The sequence below is a fragment of the Puma concolor genome, chromosome A3 (genome assembly GCF_028749965.1).
Source record: "Puma concolor isolate L17-30 chromosome A3, mPumCon1.1.hap2, whole genome shotgun sequence".
Lineage (NCBI taxonomy): Eukaryota > Metazoa > Chordata > Mammalia > Carnivora > Felidae > Puma > Puma concolor.
In genome coordinates, this window is record NC_141669.1 from 12,695,171 (window position 1) to 12,713,928 (window position 18,758).

At 47.2% G+C, this 18,758-nt stretch overlaps 1 long non-coding RNA gene across 2 annotated transcripts; it reads left to right on the forward strand.

Annotated features, from left to right (window-relative positions):
• The first annotated feature begins 2,764 nt into the window (after window positions 1-2,764).
• LOC147582256 (uncharacterized) lies at window positions 2,765-11,111 on the forward strand. Of its 2 annotated transcripts, XR_015248890.1 has the most exons (3): window positions 2,772-3,068; window positions 4,427-4,849; window positions 5,958-11,111. It is a non-coding gene; the product is annotated as an uncharacterized LOC147582256 (long non-coding RNA). The 2 variants fall into 2 exon arrangements; XR_015248889.1 differs by having other exon boundaries at window positions 2,765-3,068; window positions 4,427-11,111.
• The last annotated feature ends 7,647 nt before the right edge of the window (window positions 11,112-18,758 follow it).

The window sequence follows — 18,758 nt, forward strand, 5'->3', positions numbered from 1 at the left end:
ACAATATATTCGAAGGGATTCTTTTTTCTTGTGCTGCGCTAACTACTCCAAGTCATTCCATATTTTAGTATGCTTTGTTTGATTCTTAAATTTGTAGTATGTTTTTATATTTCTCTCAGTGTTCCAAACTGCTTTTTTTTTTTATTATCAAAGAAGCATATCCCTTCTTTTTTTTTTTTTTTAATTTTTTTTTTCAACGTTTATTTATTTTTGGGACAGAGAGAGACAGAGCATGAACGGGGGAGGGGCAGAGAGAGAGGGAGACACAGAATCGGCAACAGGCTCCAGGCTCTGAGCCATCAGCCCAGAGCCCGACGCGGGGCTCGAACTCCCGGACCGCGAGATCGTGACCTGGCTGAAGTCGGACGCTTAACCGACTGCGCCACCCAGGCGCCGCAGAAGCCTATCCCTTCTTTACAATATGTAATCATATCCATATTTTCCATCAATCATATTAATTGTCTAATGATCTCATTTGGATCAGTTGCTTTCCCAACCTGCTGCCATTGCAGTGCGACTAAGGTTTTTTTTTTCATTAACTTTTGAATTAGGTTCTCTGTTTCTTGAATCTAATGCGTTCCTTTTTAGTGTCTATGTGTTTATTATTTTGCTGCAATGTACCTCAATTATTTTACCTCCAGAAACAGTGGATGGAACATAACTTTCTGAGGTCTTGTATAAATGAAAATGTCTTCATTCCATAATGTGTAAGGACTTCTCCATCTGCTATTGTTGATGAGAGGTCGGTTGAAGATGTAACTATTTTTGGTTTAATTGAAAAAAAAAATTTGTTTAGTTTTCTCTCTTTTTCTCTAAACATCTAAGCTTGTCTTCTTATTGTTGGTATATTAAACTTTCACAAGGATATGTGCACCAAAATGTGGATCATGTTTCATTCCTTCTGCTTCGTGACTTTTAGTGGTCCTTGCAGCTTGAGGGTTGGTGGTCTTCCGTTTTGGAAATTTTAATTCTGTTATTTATTTGATAATGTCCCTTTTTGTTTTCCTCTGCTTCCCCCCCCCCCCCCCCCCGGAACATCTATTAGATTGTGAGTATTTTGCATTATTCTGCCTTATCTTTTAATTTTCCTCTTTAATCTGTTTTTTTTTTTTTTAATAAATTGTTCTTCTTTCTGGGAGACATCCCTGATTTTATCTTTCATATTTTCTATGGATTTTTTTTTCCCAATGACAATTTCATTATAAATTTCATGTGATTTTGGTTTCTTTTCCAAGTGTTCCTCTTTTAGCTACTCCCGTTCAAAAATAATTATAATATTGTCTGACTCGAACAATAATCTTATACTTTTACATTCTCTTTTGCTCCCTGGATTAACTCTATTTCTTCTTTAGGAGAGGAGTTATTCTTATATACCTCCCTTTTCTTCGTCTTTGGGTGTGGGGCAAATCTGGGTGTCCATTCATATTTATGAATGGGGAGTTGTTTGACTAGTGCAGGGAGCTGTCATGAGTTTCCTCCCATACTATGTTGACTTGTGTGGCCCCTTGGGAGGGCTGATGGTGAACCGTGTGTGGTTGTGTGTGTTTGCGCTGGCTGGCAGGGATTAGGTGGAATTTTGTGAGCAGACTGCCTTGCCTGTGCCTTTCCACCTTCCACCAGCCTGCCAGACAAGAAGGCTCGTGCTCGGAGGCCAGCGTTAACACACGGCCTCTAAGACTTTCCCCAGCAACGGTCAATGTCCACAGGACGGAGTGCTCTCTGCCTACGGCCGTGTAACTACCGGTTGCTGTGCCCAGGGAGGGGAAATGGAAGCGTTCAGAGACTCCATGAAGAGATTTGGGGGGGCTTTTTTTTTTAATTAAATAGCATAGACACTGATCCTTAGTTCTTGGCTTTCCATACCCACAGACTTCAGATTTGGAACCTGTTTAGACGTTAATTCAAACAGCTCCACCTTTGCTACGAACCTGCCCTCTTCTGTTCTGGCCCTCCGCCTTCTCCACTCTGGGTTAGCCATTCCTGGGAAGCCATCTACTTGTCACTTTTCAAAAATCAAGTTTCCTGGTATCCTGGTGTCCCTATTTCTGTTCTCTACATTTGATTGGCTTTATGTTTCCTTTCTTTTTCTGTTGTCCTTTCCAATTAGAAAGAAAAAGAGGTGTGTTCAAGTTTTCGTCATGAACCAGAAACCCCTAACCATTGAAAACCATGATCTAAACTTTCGAAAGGATTATATGAAGTTTTTGGCATTTTCTCCTAAGTCACTAAGTGGCATATCATGAGAAAAAAATTTAAATATGAGTCATATCAGTTAATCCTGAAGGAATACTACGCTTGGATAAGAGCTAACATGTTAACACCCAAACCATTTCTCAGTATGAACTACTAAGACTAATTTAAGCCTGTGATTTTCAAAAAATAGAAAATAAAGCCTAGAAGACAAAGACCCCATCGCAGGCAAGAAATACAGATGGAGGCACACATGCATGCCTGTGTACACGCGCTCACGTGCACATGTACACGTGCACACGTGAGCACATGCACACACACCCATGCGCACACGTGCACGCTCTTTTCTCTCTCCGCGGGAGTTAGGACCTTCTAAACCACTGCACATGGCTTCAAACCCATTTCTTTGGCTGCATGTATTTGTAGTCAGCCCTTGCTGGGTTTATCTCCTTGGCAAAGGCGTGTGGCGATTAAAATGGCATTGACAATCCTCCCCCACCCCCGACCTGCTCTTGGATAATAGGAATTCAGGTTAAGGGAAGATTATGCTAATGGAGTAGAAGATCTCAGAGTGGGAAGGGCTTTTTGAAGGCAGCTTGTTCAGTTCTCCGACTGACACATCTCTCTGTCTGTAATACCCTGCCTAATGGTCTTTTCTTGATCATCTCCAGTAACGAGAAACTTGTAACCTCCAGAGGCAGCATTTTTATCTTTACACGTGCTGTTAAAAGGCCTTTAAATGTAACCCTGATGTGGCTCTGTGTACCTCCCAGTGTGTTCACCAGCTGTGCGCCCTACGCTTTGTACGACGTGGAGCACAAATCTAACCGCTGTCATACGGAAGAGGAGTTTGATATCTCGCATGTTTAACAGGACAGGTAAGAAAGAGATCTATTTAATGTCACAGACAGTTGTCACTTCCCTAGCTAAAGATGCTTGCATTCCTTAAGCGGGTCTTTACAAAGAGCAAGGCTGTTAAGTGAAAGCTTTAAAAATAATTCCATTACCCACTTTACAAAGACGGAGTGACAGCCGATCATTAGAAGAAGAAAGTCTTCACGGATGATGCACAACTTGCAAAAGATGTGATTTCACCCATTATAAAAGGAGACGTCCAATCACTTCCCACCAAGATGAGTCGTGTTTGCTTGTGGCCTCTATCACTGCTGTTAGGTTTACAGATGAGTTTTGCCGCAAGTCCCTTCAAACTTTTAAAGGCGGTCTGTGGACACAGAGAATTTGGTTTTCTTGAAATGCCTGAAAGGTTAGCTACCTTTGACTGCCTATAAAGAGACACTCAGAAGGTTCAGGAACATGGACGAGCCATCTGTACTTCCGGGCACAACGCACCTGCTACTTTCCGCCCGATGGGTGAATCTGAGATGCATAAGCAACGTCCACAGGCTACAGAGCTGGGAGGTCGTTAGTCGTCACCTTCTGTTTGCTTATCGTAGATAGGAAGACTGAGGCCCAGGAGGGGCAATCAGACATCCAGAGGCATTCAGGAAGTCAGGTGCAGAGAAAAATACTATAAACAGGGGTGTGGCTCCCTGGTCCAGAGAGTTTTGTTTTTCTCTATCCTTTACTCTTCTGTTACGGGCTGTGTTTCTTTATTATTGTTATTTTTGTTTTTAATGTTTATTTATTTTTGACAGAGAGAGGGAGACAGAGCATGAGCGGGGGAGGGGCAGAGAGAGAGGGAGACACAGAATCCGAAGCAGGCTCCAGGCTCTGAGCTGTCAGCGCAGAGCCCCACGCGAGGCTGGAACTCACAGACCCCGAGATCATGATCTGAGGCGAAGTCAGAGGCTCAACCGACTGAGCCTCCCAGGCGCCCCCTGGCTGTGTTTCTTTATATCCTGGCCCCAGCCCTGGCTAATACTGTCTTCCCGACCTCTCCCCCTTGCTCGTGCTCCAGCCATGTGACCCCTTATTATTCCTGAAACACACCAAGAAAACTCTTTTCTCAGGGCCTTTACACTTTCCCTGAGTGCACCAAGCATGGTCTTCTTCCTCATAGCTGCATGGTCCATTCTCACTTCATCTAGGTGGCTGGCCATATGACACCTTCTCAGGAAGGACTTCCCTGATCGTTTTATATACAATAGCCCTCTCTGCAACTATCTATCTCTTTCTCCTGATTTATTTTTCTTCTTAGCATTTACCAGTATCCTGACGTACGAGGTTGGTCCTGCTATATTATGAATGTAAATGTATAAATCTCTCCCCGATAAAGGTCTGTCCTCAGAAGGTGAAGACTTCATGAATTTGTCCACTACTGTATCCCCAGCATCTCATGGGTGCAAATAAATATTTCCGAAGGCCTAATTAAATGAAACCTTTGAAAGCGTCCGACGCTTTGTAGGAGGTGAATCGATGGAGAGTTCTGATGGCACAACATATGCCCTTCTATTTCCGGGAACCCAGAACCTCATCCTACCAAAGATGATGTGGTTCCCTTGCTCTGCCCTCCTTTTCAATGCATAGCTTCACTCAAATATTCACTGACCCCACACACTCAGCAAATGTTTGTTAAATGAAGTGATAGATACAATAACAGATTCAAAAGGCACATTTTGGAATAGAAGAACACAGCAGACTGGACACCAGGAGACCCGGAATGCTAGTTCTTTCTCCGCCGCCAGCTACATCCGCTTAGGTAAGTCTCTGATGTGATCTCCACCTTCAGTTAATCACCAAATAATCAATCAAAGGGTAAAACAGATTAATTCTAAGAGACCTTCCAACTCTGACATCCTAGAATATCATAAAATATTCTCTTATTTTCTTCTTGCAACTGGCCGGCGTTAATTGATTTTAGAAATGCCATTGCATTTGCAGACCTGCGGGAAATTCGTTCTTTACCACAGCCGTGGCCAAGGTCCTTTCAAGTAGCCACCATCCCGGGCCACAATTAGACCCCATTTATCCACGAGTCCATTTCCCAGCAATCTGACTCACTCAGGACCTTTTGATCCCAAACCCATCAAAAGAGTCCCCTGGGTATCCACATAAGCGGTCAGAAAGCCCCAGGATTAAAGATTATGTGCATAGCTTCTCATGCCCTCTTTCAAAGCCTTATATAGAGTCTAGATTCTCGTTTTCCATCAATTACCCAAGGGTACTGTTTCCTCTGTTGGAACCTGTCTTCCCTGTCTATTCTTTCTAGTGAACCCCATTTATTTTTCAAGCTTATCTCAAATTTTTACTGCTCTAAGCAGCCCCTATAACCTCCTCCCACTGCCCACAGTTTGTTGTCACTCTGTCACGTGCATGCTTTCATTACAGTGTTTGCCTCTGTGTATTACTGTCATGCGTGTGGGGGGTTGAAGCTTGTTGACGTTGCTGTTACGTTTTATTTAGTCTATTCCCTGGGATGGAGCTTGGTGTCGAGTAGGTGTGCAGGCAGTGTTTTCTGGAGACTTCTAGTGATCTATTTTCCTGGACCTTAGTAAAAGAAACATAGTACCCTAGTAGGGAAAGCCTTGCAAAGGCCTTCAGGGGAGACGGATACGTGATGAGCCCTAAGCAAAATCCAGGTGACATTGTATGACACTGAGGGAGGAGACAGAAAGCCTTAAAACCCGATACAGAACTGTGATACTGTTCAGGATGCTAATGGGTCTTTAGAGTGACATCTCTGAGTGATTTTGAAATTACATAGTTCCGTATGGCAGATGGGAATTCAGAATTTCTGGAAATGTCAGATACATCTCAGAAAGATGTCTATTAAGAAGAACTAAATATATTTGTTTGGTGTTCGACAGTCTCGACTTCAGTTATCTGGAAAAGGCCAAGGCGCCAGAGGAATGGGGTGTAAACTCCAGTCATAAACTGACTTGATTTGATTTGATTAAATGCTATCATGTGCCCAGCATTGCACACATGTACAATAAAGAACCAGAGACGTGCTCTCCAGGGAGGGAAGAGATAAAGCTGAAACAGCTAATATGGGCAGCACAATGTTCACACCCAACTGATTGACCCAGATTAGGAGGATTATAGTCCTTAGCAGATAGAGGGGACATGAGGCATCCTGTTAGCCTGGAAGATATGGGGAAGACAGGTGGGACTTGGGCCAGCCCTTATAGACTAAGAAGATATCAAGATTAGTGAAGAAGAAGATAAGGTTCTCTAGCTGATGGAGACCACTCCAGGAAAGGCCCTGGGGTGGGACCGGCAAGAGGAAATGAGCTCATAGAGTTTGGAGTACTGAGTAGGATAATGTATTGCCTGGTATGTCAGATAATGGGGACTGGTGACCCTTGGGCAGAAGTACTTGCTTCTAGATGTTGTGGCCAAGACAAGGAAACAAATGGACGGTTGCGTGAATGGGTCAATTATCTAGCCTAGTTGCTATCACATAGTCAAGTCACAAACAGTTTGGTGGTATTGGTATGGAGAAAGGCCCCCAATGTCTAGAATGCCTCCAGTGGCCTTCCGTGCCATTCACTGCCTCCATAAAGGGCTTCAAGGTCCTGTATTATCTCCTGCTACTGTCCCCTATACTTATACTCCGCCACTCTGGCCTCCACACAGCCGAGCGCCCTGCCACCTCAGGGCCTTTGTACTTGCTGACATTCTTCTTTCCAAAATACCTACATAATTTGGTTCTTCTTCCCCTTCTTCTTCTTCTTCTTCTTCTTCTTCTTCTTTTGTTTTCTAATATTGCTCAAACGTGACCTCATCAGCACACTCTTCTGAACACTCAATGCAAAACAGCACCTGTGTGGAACACTCTGTCTTTCTTATGCTGATTCATTTTTTCTTCCTGGTAGGTATAATACCTTAGCTAATACCTTATATATGTATTTGTTTATCTGTTCACTGTCTTCCTCAACCTTCGGAGTGTTAGTTCTTGAAGTGCTGAAATTCTGCTTCGTATCACTATATTCCTAGTGCTTAGAAGAGTGGCTGGCACAGAAAAGTGCTCAATAAATGTTTCCAAAATAAATGAATGGCAAATCTATAGGAGGCCTTAGGAAGCCATGGAAGTGCATTTATAGTTGTGTCATATTTTTCTAAATGATTTCCAAAATCATCAGCAGATTTTCCAAAGGACCCATGACAAATAATTTTAAACAACAATAGAGAACACAAGTAGGTATCAGAAAACCTGCGATCTCATCCTGGCTATCGGGTTTCACTACCTGAGCCTCAATTGATTTCATCTTTAAAATGAGAATAATAATACCTGTTTCATTTCTATTGCATTTGCAAAAGCCAAAATTGTGGAGGCCTCCATGTGCATATTGCTGTGGTCAAATAATGACGAAGATCGCCATCTCTCCAGCCTCCAGGAACTTGCAGTTCATTCAAACAACACATGGGCGAGAGGTGGCAAATGTTATCAGCTGTGAGTTGCTAATGAGATCTAGTGTGAACAGTCTTGCTCAAGGTCACCCAACCACAAAGAGGGGCTCTACGAAGGGACCTTCCTCACCATCTCTGCCCCACCCCTCCATATTTCAGTGGATGTTTCCAGGGCCCCAGATAAGACTAAGCATGCCTTTACCACTATTACCCAGTATTTAAATTTATTTATTTATTTTTGAGAGAGAGAGACAGAGACAGAGACAGAGAGAAAGCAGAGCAGAGAGAGAGGGAAACAGGGAATCTCAAGCAGGGTCTGCGCTGTCAGCTCAGAGCCCGACATGGGGCTCAAACTCATGAACTGTGAGATCCTGACCTGAGCGGAAATCAAGAGTCTGACGTTTAGCCGACTGAGCCATACAGGTGCCCCACTATTACCCAGCATTTAACTGAACCTTGGCAAAGAGTGTTTACATGCCTAGAACACATGTGACAATTTGTCCTTTATCCTACCTTATAGGGTTGTTATAATAACTAAGTGAGATAATACCTGCACAGTTCCAGAAATATAATAATTATTATTGTTAGCACAAACCTGCTAAACTTTTCCTAATGCTGAAGATGGCACGTAGGTGGTAACAGAAAGAATTTGGAGGTATAGAAGGAAAAAGGGAGAAGGAGATGATTATATATATATCATCTTTCTCTATATGGTCTGTTTCATCTACAAAGCTATATCCACTTTGCATATTTAATTGGTTAGCTGTTCACTGAACCTGTTTAGAAATCATGGAGGTGCTGTGTGAGACACAGACCCTGACTTTCAGCTAAGCCGTAAAAAGACTGATCTAGATGTGGGTATAAGACCGATCCGAACAGGGATAGGCTGAAGGCAGGGACACTAAGCAGGAGCTGGCTATGGTCGTTCAGGCGAGAAATTGTAGGGAACTGAAAGAAAATGGTCACAGTAGGGATGGCAAAGAAGGGAAAAACACAAGGCATATTTGGAAGGAGCATGGGATAGAGGTTTGAGGCATGTTCATTCCTTAACCATTTCATTCATTCAGGTCATTGTACTGCACCCTTGTTGCCAGGCTGTGCAAAATGTAATGGAAATAGAAGGACACGAGCATCGTAATACGTTGCTTCTGTTTTGTCTGCCAAGAACCAGACTTAGTACTAGGAAGCCCATACACATCGTGTGTTTAATGGTTAGGAGGCCCCGTAAATAGGTACTGCCGTTCCCACTTCGCAGTTATGGAAATTGGAGCTCAAAGAAGGCAACCACTTGCTCAAGCCACACAGCTAGGCTGAGCTGGGGTTAAAATCCAGGTGTGCGGAGTGTGAGCCTGGCTCCTTCTGCCGTAGCAGAGATGACTAGGTTGTGGCTCATGTGATGGAAGGGCTCAGAGTCTAGCAGCTGGAGGTGGGAGACAGATATGGTGGAAGATTACAACAGACACACCCAGAGCCTCCGGGAATGGAACAGAGTCAAAGGAGAAGAAAAATCCCAAGATGTGTAAGCTGTTGACTCTGAAGAATTTTGCTTGCTTTCAACTCTGTGAGAAGGTGTGGAAACCATCTGGGAAGTGCTCTGGGCTGTGCCTCCAAGGGTTGTGGCTGAATCCTTGCTGTTCCATACCGCCTACGGGACCATGGGCAGTTGACTTTGCTTCAATGGGCCTGGGTTTTCTCACCTGCCAGGAACATTGGACCTCGTGTTCCCCAAAGTCCCTTGCATCTCCATGCTGATGGTGGCACGCAGACAAAATGAATTCCAGTGGGTTGGCCAACCATGAGAAGTCGATAGGAGGGAGACTCAGCTGGCCTTCCTTGGCACTTCCTTTTCTCCCCATGCGATGCTTCTTCTCTTGCTTTCCAGTTCAGCCCTAACGTGTGAGACACAGAATCCCAAGGCTGGAGTTGTGGGAGAAAGACTGTGAGGAAATCTCAAGGGGAAACCAGATGGGGAGCCTGGACCAGGCTTTCTTCCCGGGGGCCCGTGACATCACTCACAATTCTGTGGAGTTTGGGGAACAGAGTGCCCTATCCACTTTATCTGAAGACAGAAGGGCAAAGTGGGAGACCACAGGATCCCCATGGATAAAGGACACAGGCTGGCCCCCCACTCTCAGCACTGGGAATGGGGGATGAAGGGCCAGGACATGGGTGTGAGGTAGAAATGGATGTGGCGGAACTACACACTTCTTCAAGTTCACACTCTAGATCTTTCAGCCAGTGCTCCACGTGGCTGAATGGGAAAGCTGAACACCTGACTATCGCCGAAGGCGGAGCTAGTATACAGGTCTGGGCAAAAGCAAAATTGGGGCAGAGAATGGACTTCTGTTCAGGCAGGACTTTCAAAGGGTTTGGTGCCCACACTGATGGTTTCTGTTGGCAAAGACAGCGTCTGTTCAGTTGAAACTGAACTTCTCCATAAACCCTGTCTCCTCCTACCCGCTTTCCCCATCTCTTTCCTCACCCTTTCCTGAACAATATTAAGAAATAGTATGTTTTTTAATACAATTTCCAGTGAAAATACATTATGCCCTTGACAGTGGTGTCCTTAAGCCAGCTTATGAGCCGATTGTTAAATTTTCAGAAATCGTGCGAGCTGATTGTTCAACATAGCCATTATTTAAAAATTAAACTATAAAACTTAATTAAATAAGTTATGATGAAAACAACAGTAATAAATGCTCAAAGTCATCACTTCCTAATTATTGGACTGTCTCTTACCATTTTCTGTGCTCTTGAGTTTACTTACATCCATCACATCTGTATGATGAAAAATACTGTATAATGGGGGTCACATATCTTTGTAATTCCATGTTCAGCAAAATTATCTTGGTAGCTCTAAAGTAGTCATGGTTGGGAGCATTTATACCACGGAAATCAGCAAACGTCACATACCAAGCCTCGATTTATTAATTTGTTGATTGCCTAGACATAAAAGAGTGGTGGGTAAAATGTTAATAATGCAAGTTAAACTTAAAAAATGTGCCATGTCTATAGCTGTTCCATTGTGAATAACCCACAAAAACACGGAGGAATATTATTTTCATTTTCAAAAACTGATCTGAGTCAGCAAAGAAGCTGTTCAAGTCATTGATAAACAAGCGAGATGCCAACACACATCTCCATCCTTTCACTTCCATCTTACTTTTTAACTAAAATGAAAATATCAGGGCACCTGGGTGGCTCAGATGGTCGAGCATCTGGCTCTATTTTGACTCAGGTCATGTTCCCAGGGTTGTGGGATCAAACCCCTTGTCGAGCTCCAAACTCAGTGCGGATTTTCTCTTCTCTGCCCCTCCCCTGTGTGCTCTCTCTCTCTCTCTCTCTCTCTCTCTTTCTCTCTCTAAAATAAAAAAAATGAAAATATCAACTAACATTCATATCTAAACTGTTGTTCATCAATAGCTATCATAGGTTGCTAACGGATACAGTAATTTGGCAAACGTCAATGAAAGCATTCTGTGAGAACGACTTGGCTGTGTGAAATGTACAATAAGGAACATTATATATTTTCTTATTATTTGTAAATTGTGTACTATAATATTTTACATTGGTAAAATTTATAATCAACTTATGTACAAATGCATATATTCATATATAGGCAACTTGTGTGTGTATGTGTGTGTATATATACACACATATATATTTTATATACGTATATTTTTTCCCTAGAGAACTTATTGGCAGATATTTATCAGCATACCACTGATTCTTGGAGTCATCACCTGACTGATTGGAAAATGGACACTCATACACAATGTCACAACGTTTGTAACATTGGGCCCAGATAGCACTGAGCCCAGAGTAGATACTCTAGTTACGTGTCTTGGAGACTATATCAAGATTCCATAATGTTACTAGATTATATGAAAGTGCTCTATTCTTTTCATTTCCAATGCTTTCTGTTGACTTCCTAACATAGCCTTGCATTCCTTATCTCCAAATAAAACTTTATGACAGTAGTCTTGGACACGGAGGACTTCTAGCAGGGTAGAACATGGCACGCAGGAGGACCCAGGGAGTACAGCCCGGGAAGGAGGGAGCAGGCTGGGAGCTTTCTCCTTTGAAAACTTGGGTGCCCAGGGAGGGAGAGTCCATGCCAGAACAAGCAGGCAGATGGTTTAAAAGATTAGATGCCTGGAAGTTCAGTCACACCCACCTGTTTACCTCTAACTGAGTACACACTAAGCACTCCATAAATGCAGAGTTCGCAAGAAGTCAACGCAAAGTCAATCAACCCAAAGTAGCTACTATTTATGAAGAGTGTGCACTGTTTATTCAGTGCTTGATGTTTCGTATCCGTTATCTTTCACTTTCGCTAGCCCCCTGCGGCCATTGGTATCATCTGATTCCATTTTATAGATAAGTAACCTGAGGAGCAAGGATGTTAAGTAATTTTTTTTTTAATTTTTTTTTTCAACGTTTATTTATTTTTGGGACAGAGAGAGACAGAGCATGAACGGGGGAGGGGCAGAGAGAGAGGGAGACACAGAATCGGAAACAGGCTCCAGGCTCTGAGCCATCAGCCCAGAGCCCGACGCGGGGCTCGAACTCACGGACCGCGAGATCGTGACCTGGCTGAAGTCGGACGCTTAACCGACTGCGCCACCCAGCCGCCCCTGTTAAGTAATTTTTAACAACCAACTTTTGGCAGATCTGATTGCCTTCCTTTGCGGGGCTCTCCAATCCCAATACCTATCTTCTTGCCCTGTACCAGGGTGAGGGAGGTAGGGAGGTAGTACGTGAGAGGTGGTGCGTGGGAGGGAAAGAGGAGCACACACACCCCGTGGTCTGTACTTGAGTATAAAAATGAAGTACAGAGTCCACGCTACCGGAGGCTCTTCTCAATGCATCAGAATGACGTAAAGATCTTCCGGAAGGACTGTTTTCCGGGAAGCTTCCCTGGCAGCACAGAAACAAGAGCTATCGGAGAAGCGTATGGGGCCACGAGGTGCCTGAGGTTGCCGGGCTGTAAGACGGGGGAGCGTCCACAAGCCTCCTAAGTAATCCACTGCAGTGTTGGCTGGAAAGTCTAGGCGGGCTTCCCGGTTCGTATCTTTAATGAATTCTCTGAAGGACAAGAATGAGAATAAGAGTAAAAACGGCAAACATTTATGTTTGATCAGGTGCCTGGCACTCAGGATTCACGTATATTAAACTAACTTCATCCTCAAGACACCCTACAACGAAGGTCATACATAGCGACAAGATTGCTGGATGGTTCTGTGACCCGTTCCCTTCTTCCTGGTGCACAGCTGAGACGGTATCTCTAGTTTTCCCTGGATTAGGTGTCTCACACCTCTCGGCACTGGCCAATGGAAAGCGAATGGCCGGGACGTGTGCCTGTTCCAGATCAGGCCACGGGGCTCCCGTGTTCCTCTTCCTCATGGGGTCTTCGGAAACCAAATGTTGCAAACAGCAGAACAACTGTCAGACTGAGGCTTCTGAATGACTGGGACAGAATTCCCTACGCATCTGAAACTACCCTATTTTGTGAATGAGAAACTTTTCTGTTGAGCTAATGCGTGTTTGAGTTTGTTACCATTGCCTGGTCTACTCTAACGAGGTTGTATGCTGTCCTCCTCCTCATCAGTATCCCCATTTGACAGATGAGGAAATTGAGGCACAGGTAGCTTGCCCAAGGTCGCACATCTAGACGGTGGTACAGCTGGAATGTAAACCCAGGCAGTCAGCTCCAGAGTTCACGCCCTTGGTCATCACATTAGTACGCCTCCTTCTGGACTGAAAGAAAGTGGTCTCTGAGAAATAGACTGAGTTGGGGGCGGGGGGGGGGGGGGGCGGAGGCACTGGTCACCAGGTGGGCTCATGCCCCTTCTTTCAGCTTGCCTGGATGGGTAAATTGAATTCTTTTTTTTTTTTTTTTTCTTTTAATTTTTTTTTTTCCAAACGGTTTTTATTTATTTTTGGGACAGAGAGAGACAGAGCATGAACGGGGGAGGGGCAGAGAGAGAGGGAGACACAGAATCGGAAACGGGCTCCAGGCTCCGAGCCATCAGCCCAGAGCCCGACGCGGGGCTCGAACTCCCGGACCGCGAGATCGTGACCTGGCTGAAGTCGGACGCTTAACCGACTGCGCCACCCAGGCGCCCCTGGGTAAATTGAATTCTTAGGAGAAGAGGCTTCCCCAAGACCCCCCACAAGGTAGTCAAATAGGTAGGATTAAGGTTCACGTCTCCAGATCCCCCAATCTGTCGGCCGCATCGCTCAGCCTGCCTACGACACGTAGTCTAACAATATGCATCCCCACAAAGCTGCCCAGACTCCAGCAACATAGCTTAGCAAAACCTCCACATTTACGGATGGGGAATGGAGTCTTGGGAAGATGAACTGACCAGGTATTAATGGGGTAGGGCTGGGGTTCAAACTCAGTGAGACTTGGGGCTGTTTATTTAAGGAGCACCCCATGGGCCTAGTGGCACCAGGTGGCAGGGAGTGAGAGGCTGGGAATCGCCACCCTATCACTCAAAGTGAGATAATGGGAGGCGTGAACGGGGCTTTGAAAGCAAGTGTACTCACCCTCATTTATGGGTAATAACAATGTTCACAGCCTCCCCACGGTTTTCTGGCATGTCCACAAGCTTTACCCGACCTGCAGTCAGTCCCTCCTCTCACCGTCCTCTCTCAGGACACGTGTCTTTGGAGGTCTGTGGGTTTGGCATATCCAGGGCAGGCCGGTGTCACAGGCAGCAGGGAGCCGCCCGCCTGCAGGAGCAGGAGCACGGGAAAGGTCTGCTGAACGTGGAAGTGAGCACGACGGGGTAGACGCCTGCACACCCATTTTGCAGGTGGGCAGCATGAAGGTCACGGGGGTGACCTGCCAAAGCCCCCGGGCTGGCATGGCTTCTTAGCAGTTAGCGGTCGTGCCCCTTGCAGCCCAGAATCTGGGGCAATGATCTGCGAATGAGTGACAGCGGAACCTGACCTGGCAAGTGGAACCACCGACGGGGCCTTGCCTGAAGGAGGTCCCCAGAGACGCCCCGGAGCGCTCAGCCCACCTGCTTCCCTGCAGGGGTGGGTGGTGGCGCAGGTGGGCCGGCGCGGCTCAGACTCCCGCACCCCCAGGCTCAACCGCTCCCGCCGAACGCGAGCGCGCAGGGCAGCGGCGCCCCCTTCGGGGAAGCGAGAAGTCCCCCTTGCAGGGGTCCCCGCGGGCGGCCCGCTCGACGCGCCGCCGCCCCCGCCGGCCCTTCCTTTGTCCCGGCCCGCCGTCTGCGGCAGCCGCGAGCTGGCTGCAGGCGGGGCGCGCCAAGGCGCTGCCTGGTGCACCAGCACCATCTAGGGGTGGTCCGGGTCGCTGGGGTGGCACCCAGAAAGGGGGAAGAGCGCTCTCCGAGCATCCCGGGGTGGGTGGGGGGTCGCCTCCAGGGCTTGGGCAAGTCGCCTCTCCGGCCCTGTCCTTGGTTTACCGCATTCCCGTAGAGGGGACACTCCTACCGACCCCGTCAGCTGTCACGTACTCTCATGCCATTGTACTCCCAGATCATGTTGGATCATTTCAACAGCCACTGGCACGTAAGGAGAGACCCCGAGGCTCTGAGAGGTTAAGTAACTTGTCCCAGAGGGCACGGCAGGGTGAGGGAGCACCTAGAATCCAAGCCAGGTGCTTTTGTGCCCCGCACCCGTGCTGTTGTACCGCCTGGCTGCGGGCAGTTTCTGTAGATATAAAAGTCCACGGGAGAGCTTATCTTGTGCCTTGTCCTCCACGGGCTACCTCCTGTGTGATCTTGGCCAAGCCACCTAACCCCTCTGAGACTCAACTGTGTTGTTGACCCTCAGGGACCATCCGCAGCCCTTCCTTTGCCCCTGCTCACAGGGGCGCATCTGCCTGCCACGGGAAGGTTCCTAAGTCAAAATGCACTCCGAACGGGAAAATCAGATGTTGTGAGTCATGTGAGGATCAAGAAGGAAGTCTCGCTGGGAAAAAAAAAAAAAAAAAAAAAAAAAAAAGCTAGCTCCATAAATACATGAATTACATTCCCACACACACAGGGCTCCAGAGCCGTCCAGCCGGAGGCAAACCTTTAGACCCTGGCTTGGAGGTCTGCAGCCTGTGTCATTATCTCCATTTTACAGCTGAGAAAATCGAGGCGCAAAGAGCTACAGACGTTTTCTCAGAGCTGCTGTCAGAGGCGAGCCAAGACTGAGGTCATTGCCTGCTGCCCGCTCAGGTCCCGTCTCCCGGGAGGGGGGGCGCCCCTCCGAGGATTCTCAGAAGGGCTGAAAGCACAGGCTCCCCTGAGGCCCCCGCTGGAGGGTGGAACCCAGAGGACACTCTGCGTCAGGAAGGAGGACGTGGGAGGGTCTGGTCTGGAAGAGAGAAGACCAAGAGGAACACGAAGGCTGGCTCTAAATAGCGGGAGGATTGACACATGGATGAGTAAGCAGAGGAGCTAGGCCGAGAAGGGATACACGGGGCGGGGGAGGGCGGGGGATGGGTGAAGGTTGTAGCAAAAGGAGGCGCCGAAGCAGAGACCAGCCACCGAGCGATTTGTGCGGTAACCTTCTTCCCAGAGCTGTCTGGAGCCCAGGCCATCTCCTTGAGGCCACAGCCCGGCTGTTCCTGAGCTCCTGGGGGCATTCTCACCTTATTCTCAAAGGTAACCTGACAATAAGCCTGCGATTGTCAAGAGCAGGTGCACGACTTCAGAAAGCATCTTTGTCCTCTGTCCTGAGAGGGCAGGTGTGCGGTGACGTGCAACATAGCCCAAGCCACCCTGGGAACTGCTGGGCCTGTCATTTGTGTAGGTTCCCCCGACTCTCGTCGGCTCCGCGTAGGATCGCCATCGCGTCAGGGAAGCAGTGAGTTTCCGTCTTCTCACCCAAGGGCCTAACTGATGCAGGTACCGCCATCCGTCCTTTCATGGAGCCACGGCCTGAGAGTGACTCTTGTTCCCTGGGACCGGGATCTCCAGACTATTTCCGTCATTCTCTGCCCCACACCCCCCACTCCCACCCCAGCACGATGCCAGTTAAGAGAGAATTTTCTGGGGGCGCCTGGGTGGCGCAGTCGGTTAAGCGTCCGGCTTCAGCCAGGTCACGATCTCGCGGTCCGTGAGTTCGAGCCCCGCGTCGGGCTCTGGGCTGATGGCTCAGAGCCTGGAGCCTGTTTCCGATTCTGTGTCTCCCTCTCTCTCTGCCCCTCCCCCGTTCATGCTCTGTCTCTCTCTGTCCCAAAAATAAATAAACGTTGAAAAAAAAAAATTAAAAAAAAAAAAAAAAAAAGAGAATTTTCTGGAAGCGCTGTTGAAGTGATAGCACTCGAACCCCTCCCTGGCATCTGTTGTCACTCCAGCGGCTTCCTGCCACTGACACAGCCTGAGGATTTGCCAGACCTGGGTGGTGCACTGGCAGATTCCTCCGCCACCCCCGTACAGGTGCGTTGCACTAACCCCACCACCCACGTGGCTGATAGGAACTAGCTTGCCAGCTTGGGAATGGGCATGGTCAAGTCTTTCTAATTTTCCTGGTCAATGTCCAAGCCCCATTTGCCCAGCTTAGCAGGAAGGTTTTCAACCCCTTTGAAGGCCAACCCCTACCCCATCTCCAGTTATCTACCAGCCTATGAAGGATCTTTAGGGCTTAGTCAGACTGCAGGGATAGGTCCTGCTAACACATGCGAGATGAAGAGACAGCTGGAGTATGGTAGGTTCAGAGTTCACTGCGGTGGAAACTGGTTCTGGACACGCTGATGAGTCCCTGGCCACTGTTTCTATGGTGCCCTTATTGGCCTCTGTCCTGCTCTGGCCCCACTCCCAAGGTTATAGCTCATGGAGTTTCTACTCACATACTCAGCCATTGTAAAGAAATGCCATCATCTCTTGGGCCACCAAAGCTGGGTCTGCAGGGACTTCCATCCATCCTCAGCCAAGATGTCACCTTTCCATCATAAGGCACCTAGCTTTGAGCCTGGCCCACCCAGACCCTTCTGCCTTCCTGCCAGTGGGCTGCATAGGTGCTCTCTCATTCTTCCAGAGAAGATCCAATAGCAGAACATCTCAAAAGAGGAGTTAAGACCCAGCTCCTTTCCAGAAGGTTCCTTGCCCCTCCTGCTTTCCTTGTAATCAACTCTCCTAACCAAGACATGTTATCATATATCAGAAGACAGTCGCTTTGTTGCACAAGGCCAGGGAAAACCTTATCACTCCTTTCTATCTGGGGTACAGACTAATGTTGCTAATTTGTAAACAAGGGGCTGGGGTCCAGATGGTTGAGATGTCTTGCTCAGGACCACTTGCTTGACGGTGGAGCCAGAACTAGGATCTAGATCTTGTTAACAGGGAGGTGTTTATTCCAGTTGCCTCTCCTGGCCAGGAGTGAAGTGCTAAGAAGGTCGTCCACCTTACAGACGGAGGCTGCTTTTCGACTCTTTCTGTGGAGGAAACGGTGACATTTTAGTACGACTTCAAAGAAGTTGAGACCTCTGGGCACTGGCTCAGCAAGAACCCAGCTTGCCTCCCACCCAACACCCCCTTGCCTTTTGACCACAGATTACAGCAAGGGGAAGTGGACTCAGGTGTCAGAAAAACTTAAATTAAATCCTGACCGTTTATCTTACCACTCATGTGATCTTAGCCATGATTCTTCAAACCGGAGTGCCATCTCCAGTTTCCAGAAGCTAATAAATGTCTCTGCTTCTTAGCCCTTGCTCCCTGATGCTAGCTGCATCGTCCGATGCAATTTTAGTGTCTATATTTAGGCCTGGGATTTGGATCGAACACTCAAGGTGCCTTCCTCTAGGTATGAAACTCGGGTTGGCATTGTTCCTGTCTGATTTTCACTGGGAACAGAGGTCTCTTAGTCCTGGCTGCCAGTACATGGACCAGGCCTTCATTAATTTCCAGTTCCAACAAGGCTTATTAGAGTTTCCCTGTGGAACAACCCCTTTGGTCCACACTTAGGATGATTGCTCAGCCAAAAATGGCCGCCCATGGCTGCAGTAGCTGCTGCCGATCTTTGGGGCCTTCTAGACTGTGATTTCCCTGGAGACTCTGCCCCGGTGGGGCTGAAGGCAGCTCCAGGATGCTTGCTCAGAGCTAGCTCATCTACTAGTCACAAAACATGTTATTGTGCACACTGGCATCAGAACAGGGATTGAGCCTATGCACAAGGGAGACAATAAAGAGATCGAAGGCAAATTAAAAGGCAGAACTGCACTTGGACTTGAAGAAGGAAAGCAGAGTGGAGGAAAGAAGTGAATGGAAACCAGTGATTATTCA